This window comes from Chiloscyllium plagiosum, unplaced genomic scaffold (assembly GCF_037043375.1).
Source record: "Chiloscyllium plagiosum isolate Xiang-an unplaced genomic scaffold, Cpla_swu_hap1 HiC_scaffold_40, whole genome shotgun sequence".
NCBI lineage: Eukaryota > Metazoa > Chordata > Chondrichthyes > Orectolobiformes > Hemiscylliidae > Chiloscyllium > Chiloscyllium plagiosum.
The window spans coordinates 62,129,794-62,144,103 of record NW_028270178.1 but is presented as its reverse complement, the minus strand read 5'-3'; the positions used below and the strand labels follow the sequence as shown (position 1 = coordinate 62,144,103).

At 45.6% G+C, this 14,310-nt stretch overlaps 1 long non-coding RNA gene across 9 annotated transcripts in view; it reads left to right on the top strand.

Moving 5' to 3' along the window:
- The window catches only part of LOC148138575 (uncharacterized), a 52,602-nt gene continuing 38,292 nt past the window's right edge, over nt 1–14,310 (top strand). For 3 of the 9 annotated variants that reach the window (XR_015753905.1, XR_015753904.1, XR_015753908.1), the window contains exons 1-6: nt 1–53; nt 692–798; nt 3,486–3,568; nt 5,295–5,386; nt 7,994–8,080; nt 11,812–11,916. This is a non-coding gene — a long non-coding RNA (uncharacterized LOC148138575). The remainder of the gene's footprint in view (nt 54–691; nt 799–3,485; nt 3,569–5,294; nt 5,387–7,993; nt 8,081–11,811; nt 11,917–14,310) is intronic. The other 6 variants (XR_015753902.1, XR_015753903.1, XR_015753906.1 and 3 more) reach the window with 4 other exon arrangements.

Here is a 14,310-nt window from a genome sequence, read left to right as displayed (position 1 = left end):
GGCGCAGAGTCGCTGTAATGAAGGCTCGGGAAGTTATGGAGAGAAAGGATACGGTAAGGAAAGAAATAAACAGGGAAACGGGAGAAAAACTGTGTTGCTATGAGCGGAGATTTTTTACAAACAAATTGTGCACGTCGGAAAACACAAATTTGAACGTCCCAGTCCCGTGTTTGCAGTAAATGGGGAATTGCCTCAGCGCGGCTGCAGGCCTGAGTGAGCGCCGCCATCTTTATTCGGGACAACGATTCACTGGATACGTGCGGAGCCGCCATCTTTGTAGGGGGCAAGGTGCAGCCAGGCGCATGTGCAGCCTTTCTCTCGTTTAGAGTCATTGGGATCATAGCAGCCCATACTGCTCTGATTCACCTCTGGGCTCCCTCATCACCACTTTGTCAATATCTGGCTTCCTCAGTCTCGAACCATGGGTGTATTTTTGGTCTGTTTACTACTGTATTATTACTTTTATAGACCTTTGCAAATGAGTTTTTCACTGCGGCCCAGCCCCTGACCATGTGCTGCTAGATTATCAGATTACTTTTTTTCTTGAATATTTTTGACAGTCAAGAATTCTTTTTTCCAAAAAGCAAGTGTATTTTCCTTCCATTTCTGGCTATCAAATTCTGCACCATTTTCATTCCCTGTAATCCATTTTGCACTCCATGAAACATCAACTGTGTTTCTCCTTCCACAGATACCAGTGATTAATGCCAAAGCCCTGTTGCTTGTGGAGAGGGTGATGTTTGACTTTCTTGTACAGCTGCAGTTTGTGTGGTGAAGGTGCTCCCACAATGTGGTTGGGTAAGAGACATTATAGATTATTCATTACAGCAACAGTGATGATTTGAAAATAATGTCAAATCAACAACAGTTTGTATTTTTATTATCATGCTTATAATTTCACAAAAATACTATTGAGAACTTTAGACATAAGGCCAGAGATGGAGATATTAGGTCAGGTGACCAAAAGTAGGTTTTGAGGGATGTCTTAAAGGTGGAAAACAGACCTGTGAGATTTTGGTTGCAAATTTCAGACCATGCTGCTTCAGCAACTGTAGAAACAGCCACACAGATGAAGTAATGAATTAACAAATTGTTGGGAGTCTCAAAGAAAATGGGTTGTCGAGGTCTCAAAGTGTGTGTGGTGCAGGGAGTTAGGGATTATCACAGCCAGGAATTAAATCAAGTGTGAGAAATTTAAATTGAGGGATATTGGCCACATGCTGGCAGGTGAGACTAGATTGGGTTGGGATATCTGTTTGGCATGGATGGGTTTGACCGAAGGGTCTGTTTCCATGCTGTACATCTCTATGACTCTATGTTGTTGCTTATGAATAGGAGACTTTTGATGAATCAACAAGCAGATATTTAGATGTTCTTGAGATTACAGGGAGGTTGAATATGGGAAGCTGGCCAGGGAGTGAGTTTGGATAATGAAGTCTAGAGATAGCTCATATACTTTCATCACATTGTGTTGAGACAAGGGTGAAATCAGCTCGAAATAGTGATCTTGGAGTGGGGCTGAGCTATCACCCTCACCTCACCGCTGGGATTCAACTGGTTGTCAGTTTGTGAATCAGGCGGTGACACAATCGGGAGCTTATTGGCCCTGGTGGAGCCTAAACTTGCAGAGCAGCTGTTGCTTGGTAGCCCTGGTGATGACATCTTCCATCACTTTACTGCTGATCGAGTGTAGACTGATAGATGGAAATTGCCTGGGTTGGATTGTTCTGTGTTTTTGTGTTGAACATCCCTGGGCAATGTTCCACATTGTCGGTAGATGCCAGTGCTGGAGTGGTACTCGGCTCGGTGGGTGGCAAGTTCTGGAGCACAAGCCATCAGTATGATTGCCAGAATATTGGCAGGGCCAGTAGCCTTTAACTACTTAACCATTTCTTGATGTGATTCAAACTGAATCGAACTGGTTTAAAACTCACATCTGTGATGTTAGAAACCACTGGAGAAGGCTGAGATGGATCATCCCACTTTGCACTTCTGGCTGCAGATTGCTGCAAATGCTGTCATCTTATCTGGTACATGGGTATGTGAGGCCCCTCCATCAGTAAAGGTGGGGATTTCTGTGATGCTTCCCCCAGTGAGTTGTTTAATTGTCCATCACCGTTCACAACTGGATGTGGCAGAACTGCAGAGCTCCGATCTGTTCCATTGGATGTTGGAACACTTAGCTCTGTTGCTTGCTGCTGATGCTGTTTGATATGCAGGTAATTCTGTTTGATAGCTTCACCAGATTAGCACTTCATTTTTAGGTATGCCTGGTGCTGCTCTTGGCAAGCCCTCCTTTACTGTCCATTGTGATGGGTGAGAGCAGGATTTACAAACCCATGAGATTACAGATTGTGCTGGAGTACAGTTCTGCTGCTGTTGATGTCCCACAGTACCTTATAGATACCCTATTTGAGATTCTACATCTCTTTGAAGTCTGTCCCATTTAGAACGGTGATAGTGCAACTCAACACAGCGGAGGTTTTCTCAACTTTAAGGCAAGGCATTGTCTCCAAAAGGAACATGTGATGGTCGTTCTTACCGATAACTGTCATGGCCAGACATATCTGCAGCTTGTCAATTCATAACAATGAGATCAAGTATGTTTTTTTCCTTCTTGTTCGTTCCCTCACCACACGCTGCAGACTCAGTTGAGCAGCTATGTCCTTTAGGACCTGGCCAGCTCAGTCAGTAATTCTGTTGCAGAGCCAGTCTCGATTGTGGACATTGAAATCCTGTACCCAGAGTATGTTTGACACCATTTTGTTGCCTCAGTGCTTCCTCCAAATGTTCAACATGAAGGAGAACTGATCCATCAGCCAAGGGAGGACGGTACATGGTAATCAGCAGGAGCCATGAGACTCCCAGGGCGAATCCTCCCTGTCTGTACACCACTGTGCCACCACCTCTGTCTGGTCTGTGCTGCCGGTGGGACAGGACATATCCAGAGATTTTAGGAGAAATTGAAGACTGCAGATGCTGGAGGTCAGAGTCGATAGTGTGGTGCTGGAAAAGCACACCAGATCAGACTGATGAAGGGCTGAGGCTCAAAACGTCGATTCTCCTGCTCCTCTGATGCTGCCTGACTGTTGTGCTTTTCCAGCACCATACTCTCGATATCGAGGGATGGTGATGGTGGTGTCTGGTCATTGTCTGTAAGGGATGATTCCGTGAATATGACTATGTCAGGCTGCTTCTTGACTCGTCTGAGGTAGAGCTCTCCACATTTTGGCACCAAAAACCATATGTTAGTGAGGAGGACGTTGCACCATCGAGAGGGCTGATTCTGTCGTTGTAATTTCTGGTGCCTTGTTAGATGCCACATGGTCCATCCAGTTTCATTCCTGTGTTGAGACTTTGCAGTGATTAATACAGTGAGTAGCTGGCTGGGCCGCTGTCAGGTTGGCAGGATTTTTTTTACCATTGACAATGGTTTCATGGAAATCAGGAGATTCCTAATTCCAGTTATTTTTTCGTGAATTCAGATTCCACCATCTATAAAGATGGGATTCGAACCAGGACTTCAGTCGTTTGTTTTAATATTCTGGATAAAAGCTAAACACATCAGGTTTGTTCACTCATTTTAAATATCACTAACCCTGGTTTTGTTTCTTTGTAAAACACTGTCCATCATCCTGTCTCCTCTATCCTCCCCTCCAATAACATGAGTGAGGAGCACATGGAGTTTCTCTGTCACCATGACTGAGATAATCCGATCTGCTGCTTCCCTCCCTCCCACTAGCCCACTGAGCCAAACTGCCTCACGTGGTGTTCCTGGTTTTTGTCCTAAACCTACATCTTTCTCCAGTCTCTTGTTAAGCCTTATCAGAGCTCATCTTTACAATTTACCCAAAGCTTGCTAAACCACAGACTTTCCAACACTCTGTCTCCTCCTCCTCCTCACCGATTCACAGATATTGTTCCTTGTTCTGGCTGTCTGTCTTTTCTGGTTATGCCCTTCTCTCCCCTTCTTTGAAAAACTTCCTTTTGACCTCACGGTTTTTGGAAAATCCTGCTCCATTTCCACTCTCTCTTTCCTTTCTGAATTCCTTGCATTTGGTGTCTCTCCAGTATCTATCCTTGCTCTCTCCTGTATCTCACCTACATACTGCCAGGAGTTGACATTGTGAAAAAGCACCATGTTAGGTTTCACATGTACATTGACACTGCCCAGCTCTCCCTCCCCACCATCCCTCTCCATTGTTCCACTGTTACTCAGTTACCAAACTGCTTATCACATTCCCACTACTTGATTAGCTGCAGTTTCCTCCAATGAAACATTGTCACGGTTAAACCCATTGCCTTCAGTTGTTATTCCAAACTCCTTTCTCTTACTGCTGAGCCTCTCCCTCTCCCTGGTAACTGTCTGAAGCAGAAATACGTTCTTCACAATATTGCTGTTATATTTGACCCTAAGGTGACCTTCTGATCAGACATCTGCACAATCCCAAACACCAGGGAATTCCAATCTCTTAAACATTGTTTGTCTCCACCTCACCCCAGCTCCATTGCTACTGAAACCCCTTACCCGCCTCTGTGTCGCCTTAAACTTGACGAATCTGAAGCAGAACCCTTGATTCCGCGACTGACCCAGAATCTGGTTCCAGACTCCCTTTTCAGTATTAACACTCGGAAACATCCACTCAGTATTTATCCTGTCAAACCCCTTAAGAATCCCATCTGTCTCAATGAGATCACCTCTCTTTCTCCAAAATCCAGTGAGTAGAGTCCCAACCTGTTCAGCCTTTATTTAAAAGATAATCTCTCCAAACCAGGGATCATCCCAGTGAATCTTCCCTGCTGAAAAATATGTTGCTGGAAAAGCACAGCAGGTCAGGCAGCATCCAAGGAGCAGGAGAATCAATGTTTCGGGCATAAGCCCTTCTTCAGCTTATGCCCAAAACGTTGATTCTCCTTCTGCTTGGATGCTGCCTGACCTGCTGCGCTTTTCCAGCAACACATTTTTCAGCTCTGATCTCCAGCATCTGCAGTCCGCACTTTCTACTAGTGAATCTTCCCTGAAATGCCTCCAATAAAGTGACACATTTCCTTATCTAAAGGGACCAAAACTGCTCACTTTACTCCAGATATGGTGGTCTCACCACCACTTCCTCACGTTACTCTCAGGTATATACTCCAAACTCTCATACTGAAAACCCTCTAAACAAAACATTCCATTCCCCTTCCTGATGACCTGTTGTAACTATGTACAGTAATCCTGCGCCAGGAGGAGGGGATGGTGTGGGTTTCTAACTTGAACTGAGAGTGACAGATTTTATAAACTTGTATTACAGGATATTACAGGTGGACATTCAGATGGTAATCTCAGTAAATGTTCTGCCAAACTCTGAATTACTCAGTACATCAGGACCTGGATATTCGCATTGTGAGTATTGTGTTCCAGATCAATCCCTTTTGCTGCTTAAAAATTCTCCTTTGAATCATCACATTCTCTCAAAAGGTCTCCCCAAACCATCATGTGTTATGTAATCCTTTTATAATGATGTGATGAGTGTAAGGTTTATGATTCGAATGTGTAATTTTTGTATAAGGATGCCTCAGAGAGGGCTGAAACTTTATTGCTGGAACAGCACAGCAGGTCAGGCAGCATCTAGGGAACAGAAGATTCGACGTTTCGGGCACATGCCCTTCTTCAGGAATGAGCAGAGAGTGTTCAGCAGGAGAAGATAAAAGGTAGGGAGGAGGGACTTGGAGGAGGGGCGTTGGAAATGTGATAGGTGGAAAGAGGTCAAGGTGAAGGTGATAGGTCGGAGTAGGGTGGAGGCGGAGAGGTCAAGAAGAAGACTGCAGGTCAGGAAGGCGGTGCCGGGCTGGAGGGATTCGGCTGAGACAAGGTGGGGGGAGGGGGGATGAAGAAACTGGTGAAGTCCAAGTTCATCCCCTGTGGTTGGAGGGTTCCCAGTCGGAAGATAAGACGCTCCTCCTCCGACCGTCGCGTTGTTGTGGTTTGGCGGTGGATGAGTCCAATGACCTGCATATCCTCGGTGGAGTGGGAGGGGGAGTTGAAATGCTGTGCAACAGGGTGATTGGGTTGGTTCGTCCGGGTGGCCCAGAGGTGCTCTCTGAATCGCTCCGCAACTAGGCGGCCTGTCTCCCCAATATAGAGGAGGCCACACCGGCTGCAGCGGATGCAGTAGATGATGTGGGTGGAGGTGCAGGTGAATCTGTGGCGGATATGGAAGTTTCCTTTGGGGCCTTGGAGAGAAGTGAGGGGGGAGGTGTGGGCGCAAGTGTTGCACCTCCTGCGGTTGCAAGGGAAGGTGCCGGGAGTGGAGGTTGGGTTGGTGGGGGGTATGGATCTGACAAGGGAGTCGCGGAGGGAGTGGTCTCTACGGAAAGCTGATAGAGGAGGGGAGGGAAATATATCCTTGGTGGTGGGGTCCGTTTGGAGATTTCCCTCCCCTCCTCTATCAGCTTTCCGTAGAGACCACTCCCTCCGCGACTCCCTTGTCAGATCCATACCCCCCACCAACCCAACCTCCACTCCCGGCACCTTCCCTTGCAACCGCAGGAGGTGCAACACTTGCGCCCACACCTCCCCCCTCACTTCTCTCCAAGGCCCCAAAGGAAACTTCCATATCCGCCACAGATTCACCTGCACCTCCACCCACATTATCTACTGCATCTGCTGCAGCCGGTGTGGCCTCCTCTATATTGGGGAGACAGGCCGCCTACTTGCGGAGCGATTCAGAGAGCACCTCTGGGCCACCCGGACGAACCAACCCAATCACCCTGTAGCACAGCATTTCAACTCCCCCTCCCACTCCACCGAGGATATGCAGGTCATTGGACTCATCCACCGCCAAACCACAACAACGCGACGGTCGGAGGAGGAGCGTCTTATCTTCCGACTGGGAACCCTCCAACCACAGGGGATGAACTTGGACTTCACCAGTTTCTTCATCCCCCCTCCCCCCACCTTGTCTCAGCCGAATCCCTCCAGCCCGGCACCGCCTTCCTGACCTGCAGTCTTCTTCTTGACCTCTCCGCCTCCACCCTACTCCGACCTATCACCTTCACCTTGACCTCTTTCCACCTATCACATTTCCAACGCCCCTCCTCCAAGTCCCTCCTCCCTACCTTTTATCTTCTCCTGCTGAACACTCTCTGCTCATTCCTGAAGAAGGGCATGTGCCCGAAACGTCGAATCTTCTGTTCCCTAGATGCTGCCTGACCTGCTGTGCTGTTCCAGCAATAAAGTTTCAGCTTTGATCTCCAGCGTCTGCAGACCTCACTTTCTGCCTCAGAGAGGGAGCAGAATATTCTTAAAGGGGAGAATAACCATTTTGAGGGGAGGCTGTTGATTATTGGTATCAATGACATTGGAATAGAAGAGTTCACATTGTTGGATCATTCGAATCTCTGGTGGGGTAGAATTGACCTTCATCAGAAGGATGGATTGTACCTGCACTGAAAGGGAAGAGTTGCTAGTGCTATTCAGGAGGCATTAAACCAGTGAAGGAATGGAGGTAAACTCAAAGAGTGAGGAAAGAGCCAAGTCTGCGGCTGGTACAGTTCAGGCGTCAAACAGTCAAGGCAGGCAAGGGCAAGGCACAGAATGAGGTAGGACTGAGCAGTTACACTGCATTTATTTCAATGCAGGAGGCCCGATAGGTCAGGCAGAGGAGCTCAGGGTATGGTTTTGAACATGGCATTGGGACATTACAGCAATTACAGAGGTATGACTTAGGAATGGTTAGGACCAGCAGCTTAATGTTCCAAGGTATAGATGCTATAGCAAGGATAGAAAGGGGGCAACAGAGCAGGGGGGTGAAGTGGTTTTGATGAGGGATAACATTATGGCTGGGCTTCAGGAGGATATTCCTGGAAGTACATCCAGGCAAGTTGTGCAGGTGGAACTGAGAAATAAATAGTCAGCCGGGAATTGAGAAGCAAATTTACTAACAGATCACTTATCTGTAAGAATAGTATGATTGTATACAAGACTTGACCTTTTTTAATTCATTCACAGGATGAGGGTGTCACTGGCTGGGCCTCAAGGGCAGTTAAGATTCAACCACGTTGCTGTGGGTCTGGAGTCACATGTAGGTCAGACCAGGTAAGGATGGCAGATTCCTTCCCTGAAGGATATTAGTGAATTTCATGGGTTTTTCTTTGCAACAATCAACAATGGATTCATGGTCTTTAATAGATTCTTACTTCCAAATTTTTATTGAATTCACATTCCACTGTCTGCTGTGACGGGATCCAAACCCTGGGACCCAGAACGTTATCTGGGTGTCTGGATTATCCATCTAGTGATAGTATCACTAGACCATTGGGCAGGGTGAGTGACTGAGGTATCAGTGGGGCAGCACATCAGCACCAAATATCCCATGGTCTCTGTGGAACATAGAAAGGGCTGGGGAGGGAAATATATGCCTGGTGGTGGGGTCTGACTGTAGGTAGCGGAAATTGCAGAGGTTAATGCGCTGTATCTGGAGATTCGTGGGGTGGCAGGTGAGGACCGGTGGATTATATTCTTATTGTGGTTGGAGGGGTGGGGGGAAGGTGGAGGTACGGGAAGTGGAGGATATGCATTGGAGGGAATTTTTGATCACGTGAGAGGGAAATGCAGTCCTTGAAATAGGAATCCTTTCTGGGATGTCCTGGAGTGGAATTGCTTCTCCTGGAAGCAGATATGGCAGAGGCGGAGGAATTGGGAGTACAGGTTCATGTTTTTACAGGAATATACTCAAGGGAAATCAGATGAGCAAAAAGGGAACATGAAATATCTCTAGGAAATGGTTTAAGTAGAATCCAAAGCGATTCTACAAATATATCAAGGATAAAAGAAAAAACAGACAAAGAATACAACTTCTTAAAGACCAAGAAGGCCATCTGTGGAACAACAGGAGGTGGGAGAGATACTATGCTATTCTTTTCTGGAGAGTTTGGAGAACTTGATAGTTAACAACAGTGATAACTTGAAAAGTGTCCATGTTACAGAGGAGGTGGTACTGGATGTCTTAAATGGCATCCAGTGGATAAATCTCTGGGTCCTGATCAGGTGTATCCCAGAAATTTGTGGAAAGCTAGGAAAGCAGTGCCCCTCCCTGAGGTATTTATATCATCGTTTGTGACAGGTGAGGTGCTGGAAGACAGGTGTCGTTATTTTAAAAAGGTGGTAAGGAAAGGCCAGGGAACAACAGAACAGGCAGCCTGAAGTCAGTGGTAGGCAAGTTATTGGAAGGGATTCTGAGGGATAGGATTTACATGTATTTGAAAAGACCAGGAAAGATTAAGGATAGTCAACATGACTTTGTGTGAGTAATTCTCTCTTTCTAACTTGATTGAGTTTTTTTGAAGATGTGACAAAGATGATTGATGAAGACAGACTGTGGACGCTGTCTGTATGGACACTGAACGATGTTCCACAAAGCAGACTGGTTAGCAAGGTTAGATAACATGGAATGTTGGGAGAACTAGCCATTTGAATACAAAACTGGCTTGAAGGTAGGAGGCAGAGGGTGGTGATGGAGGGTTGCTTTGCGGACTGGAGGCGTGTGAGCAGCAGTGTGCTGCAGGAATGGATATTCGGTCCTCAAATAAATGACTTGGATGTGAATATATGAGATATAGTCAGTGGGTTTACAGAAGACACCAAAATTGGAGGTGTAGTGGACAGCGAAGAAGGTTAGTTCAGATTACAACAGGATCTTGATCAGATGGGCCATTGGAGCAAAGAATGGCAGACGGAGTTCAATTTAGACAAATGCGAGGTGCTGCATTTTGGAAAGGCAAATCAGGGCAGGATTTATACACTTAATGGTAAAGTCCTTCGGAGTGTTGCTGAACAAAGAGACCATGGAGTTCAGATTCATTGTTCGTTGCAAGTAGAGTCGCAGATAGGCGGACTAGTGAAGGTGGTGTTTGGTATACTTATATTTATTGGTCGATGCATTGAATACAGAAGCTGGGACATCATATTGTGGCTGGACAGGATATTGATTAAGCCATTTCAGGAATTCTGTTTTAAGTTCAAAATCCCCTGTTCTGGGAAGGATGTTCTGAATCTTGAAAGAGTTCAGACAAGATTGACAAAGACTTTGCCAGGGTTGGAGGATTTGGGCTACGGAGAGGCTGGTGGTAATTTCCCTGGAGAGTCAAAGATTGAGAGGTGACTTCATGTAGATTTGTAAAATCATGAGGGGCATGGATAAGGTGAACAGCCAGGGTCTTTCCCCCCCAGGTTAGGTGGTTCCAAAACAAGATCACATGGGCTTAAGTCAAGAGAGCAAAGATTTAAAAGGGATCTGAGAAGCAAAGTTTTCAAGCTGTGTGTGGTGTGTGTATTGGATGAGCTGCCAGATGAAGTAGTGGAGGCTGATACAATTACAACATTTGAAAGGCATCTGATTGGGTACATGAATAGGAAGGGTTTCGAGGGATACGGATCAATAGCTGGGAATAGGATTCCATTAGATTAGGATTCCTAGTTGGCATGGACAAATTGGACCAAAGGTCTGATTCTGTGCTGTTCATCTCTATGACACGAATAAATGAAAATAAGATGTGTTCCTCTTTTGTGGAGAGCTAGCAGAAGCACAGATAATTGTCCTTGGAGCTGAGACGGTTAAGCAGTGAGTTTGACCAGTTGCAAATTTGTGTCTTGGATATTTAATTTGCAGAGAGAAGGGAATTGTGAACAATGCCACAATTTTAGTAACTATTTTCAGGTAATTGGCAAATAATATGTGAACATGTGAACATTATTTTATTCAGTAAAGTCTGAGCATCTGGAACTGTCTGATTGGCAGCTGGACACAGACTCAGCAGTTATTCATAAACAGATTTGGAATTTTACTTTTTAGGGGAAGATTTGGGGGGCTATGGGCAAATGGGAAGGGAATTGGGACAGATGTGCAGCATCTCCAGAGGGAGAGAGTGCAGTCCCAATGGGCTGAATAGCCCCCAGCCCCTGTGCTCTGAGATACTGCCCCATTCACTGTGAATGATGAAGCTCATTCCAGGGCAGAGAGAGGGAGGATCCCACCACTCACCTCACAATGGGTCTCGTGTGATTGATGTCAGCTCAGGCCAATAGGGGGCAGAGGGCAGTACTAGAGGACCAGGTCGTACCAGTTTGTCTTCCAACCAATCGGAGTGAATGAGGGCATCCTCAAGGCTGGAACTAAAGAAAGGCACATGTAGCAGAGATCTGAGAAACTGGAGGACATGAGATAGGGAGCGTTCTGTGGCTGGTGAGGAATTATATAAATAAGGAAGAGTTGTGAGGCTGGATGAGGTGACAGTGATCAGGAGAGTTGAGGATGGAGGAATTTAGAGTTAGTGAGGATTAGAGTCATAATGTTATACAGCAAGGAAACAGGCCCTGTGGTGCAACCAGTCCATGCCAACCATAATTCCAAACTGAACTAAGTGTACGTGCCTCCGCTTGGTCCACATCCATCCAAATATTTCCTATTTATGTACTTATCTGAATGTATTTTAAATATTGTAATTGTATTCATTCCTCTGGAAATTCATTCCACACGTATGTTTTTTTTTAAAACCCTTATGTCTTTTCTCAAACCTTTCTCATTTCTTCTCAAAATGAATGCACCCAAGTTTTGAATCCCCCTCTCCCCCGGCTATTCACCTTATCTGCACTCTTTTTCTGATTTTATAAACCTCTAATAAGGTCACCCCTCAACCTCATGCACTGCAGTGGAAAACATTCCCAGCCTATCCAGCCTCTCCTTAGAACACAATCCCTCCATTCATGGCAACATGCTGGTAAATCTCTTCTGAACCTGCTCCAATTTAATAATATCCTTCCTATAACAGCACAACCAGAACTGGACAGAGTATTCCAGAAAAGGCCTCTCCAACATCCTGTACATCCTCAACATAACGTCCCAACTCCTGTATTCAAAGGTCTGAACAATGACGGTAAGTGTGCTAAGCACCTTCTTAACCACCCTGTCTACATGTGACACAAACTTCAAAGACGTGAAGCCCTCTGTCTCTTTGGTCCCATATCACTACTCAAGGTCCTACTTTTATTGAGTGTCAGTCCTACCCTGGTTTGTTTTATCAAGATGTAATATTTTGCATTTATTCCAATCCAAAACATTTTCAAGTATAAAGGCAGCAGGAGTATAATTAAGAGGGAAATCAGGAGATAAAAAGGGGACGTGAGATAGCTTTGGCGAATAGGGTTAAGGATAATCCAAAGGGCTTTTGTAAATACATTAAGAACAAAAGGCTAACTAGGAGAAAATAGAGATCAGCAAGGCAGTCTTTGTGTGGGGCTTCAGGCGATGGGCGAGATAGGGAAACAAGTACTTTGCATCAGTGTTTACTGTGAAGAAGTACATGGGAGATATAGAATGTGGTGAAATAAATGGTGACATCTTGAAAAATGTCCATATTACAGAGGAGGAGGAGGTGCTGGAAGGAGCTGGTGCAGGGGAAAATGATTCACATTTTTGCATCATTGTGATCTCCTCTGGAGTAGAGTTGACCTGCATAAGAAGGATGGATTGTACCTGATTTGGAAGGTGTCTAATATCTGGGCAGGGAGATTTGTTAATGCTACTCAGGAGGCATTAAACCAGTGAGGGAGTGGGTGTGATTGCAAATAGATAGTGAGAAAAGAGGTATGTCTGAGGCTGGTACAGTTCTGAGGTCAAATAGTCAAGGCAGGCAAGGGCAAAGCAGAGAATGAGGTCAGACTGAGCAGTTACACTGCATTTATTTCAATGCAAGAGGCCTGACAGGGAAGGCAGATGGGCTTAGGGTATGGTTTTGAACATGGCACTGGGATATCATGGGTATTACAGAAACGTGGCTCAGGGATGGATAGGATTGGCAGCTTAATGTTTCAGAGTATAGATGCTATAGGAAGAATAGAAACGGGGCCAAGAGAGGAGGGGGAGTAGTGTTTTTGATTAGGGATAGCATTATGTTTGTGCTTAGGGAGGATATTCATGGGAGTCCACCCAGTGAAGTTATTTGGGTGGAACTGGGAAATAAGAAAGAGATGATCACCTTATTGGGGTTGTCTGCGTGGATTTCATCCGGGTTCTCTGGTTTCCTCCCACAGTCCAAAGATGTGCAGGGTAGATTGGATTATCCAGGCTGAATTGCCCGTAGTGCTCAGGGATGTGTAGGTTGGGTGGCCCTGGAAAATGCAACGTTACAGGGGGAGGTTAGGAGACTCTGAGCGTCAGTATCGATGTGATGGGCCGAATGGTCTCATTCCACACTGTTGGGATTCTGGGATTCTCTGATAATTCTATTAGTTTTAAAATAGTTACAGAAAATAATAGACCAGATTGTCCAATTTAGAAACTTAACTTTTCAAGGGTCAATTTTGATGGCACAAGGCAAAAACCTTCATCTGACCCCTCAAACCTGCTCTGCCATTCAATAAGATCAGGGCTGATCTTTTCATGGCCTCAGCTCCACATTCCTGCTCTCACCATAACCCTTAATTCCTTTCTTGTTCACAAATCTACCTTTTGCCTTAAAGGCAAATAAAGTTGATAGCTCAGCTGCTTCACTCAGCAGGGAATTCCACAGATTCACAACCCTTTAACTGAAGAAGTTACTCCTGAACTCAGTCCTAAATCTGCTCCACCTTATTTTGACGCTGTGTTCTCTAGTTTCACCCATCCCTGGTGAAAATAAACTCCCTGCTTCTATCTTACTTACTCCCTTCATAATTTTGTTTTTTTTCCCCATCCAACCTCCCATTCTTCTAAATTACAATGAGTATAGAATCAGTTTTCTCAATCTCTCCACATACACCAACCCTCTCAACTCCAGGCCCAAACTAGTGACCCTCCTCTGCACCCCCTCCAGTGCTAGTACATCCTTGCTGAAGTAAGGAGATCAAACCTGTACCCAGTACTCCAGGTGTGGCCTGTACAGCTGCAGCATAACCATCCCTCTAGCAAGGAAGCACAATATTCCGTTCACTGCCTTAATTACCTGCTGCACCTGCAAACCAATTCCTGTGATTCATGCACAAGGACACCCAGCTCCCTCTGCACAGCAGCATGCTGCAAGTTTTCACCATTTTATCATCCAGTTTGCTGTTAGTTCGACCAAAATGGATGACCCCACATTTCCCAACATTGTCCTCCATCTGCCAGATCCTTACCCACTCACTCAACCTATCTGTATCCCTGTGCAGACTTACGGTGGCCTCTGCACACATTACTCTACCTCATCTTTGTATCAAATGTGAACTCTGACACCGTACACTTGGTCCTCAACTCCAAAACATTTGTGTAAATTGTAAACAGTTGTAGTGCCAGCACTAATCCAAACGCCCAT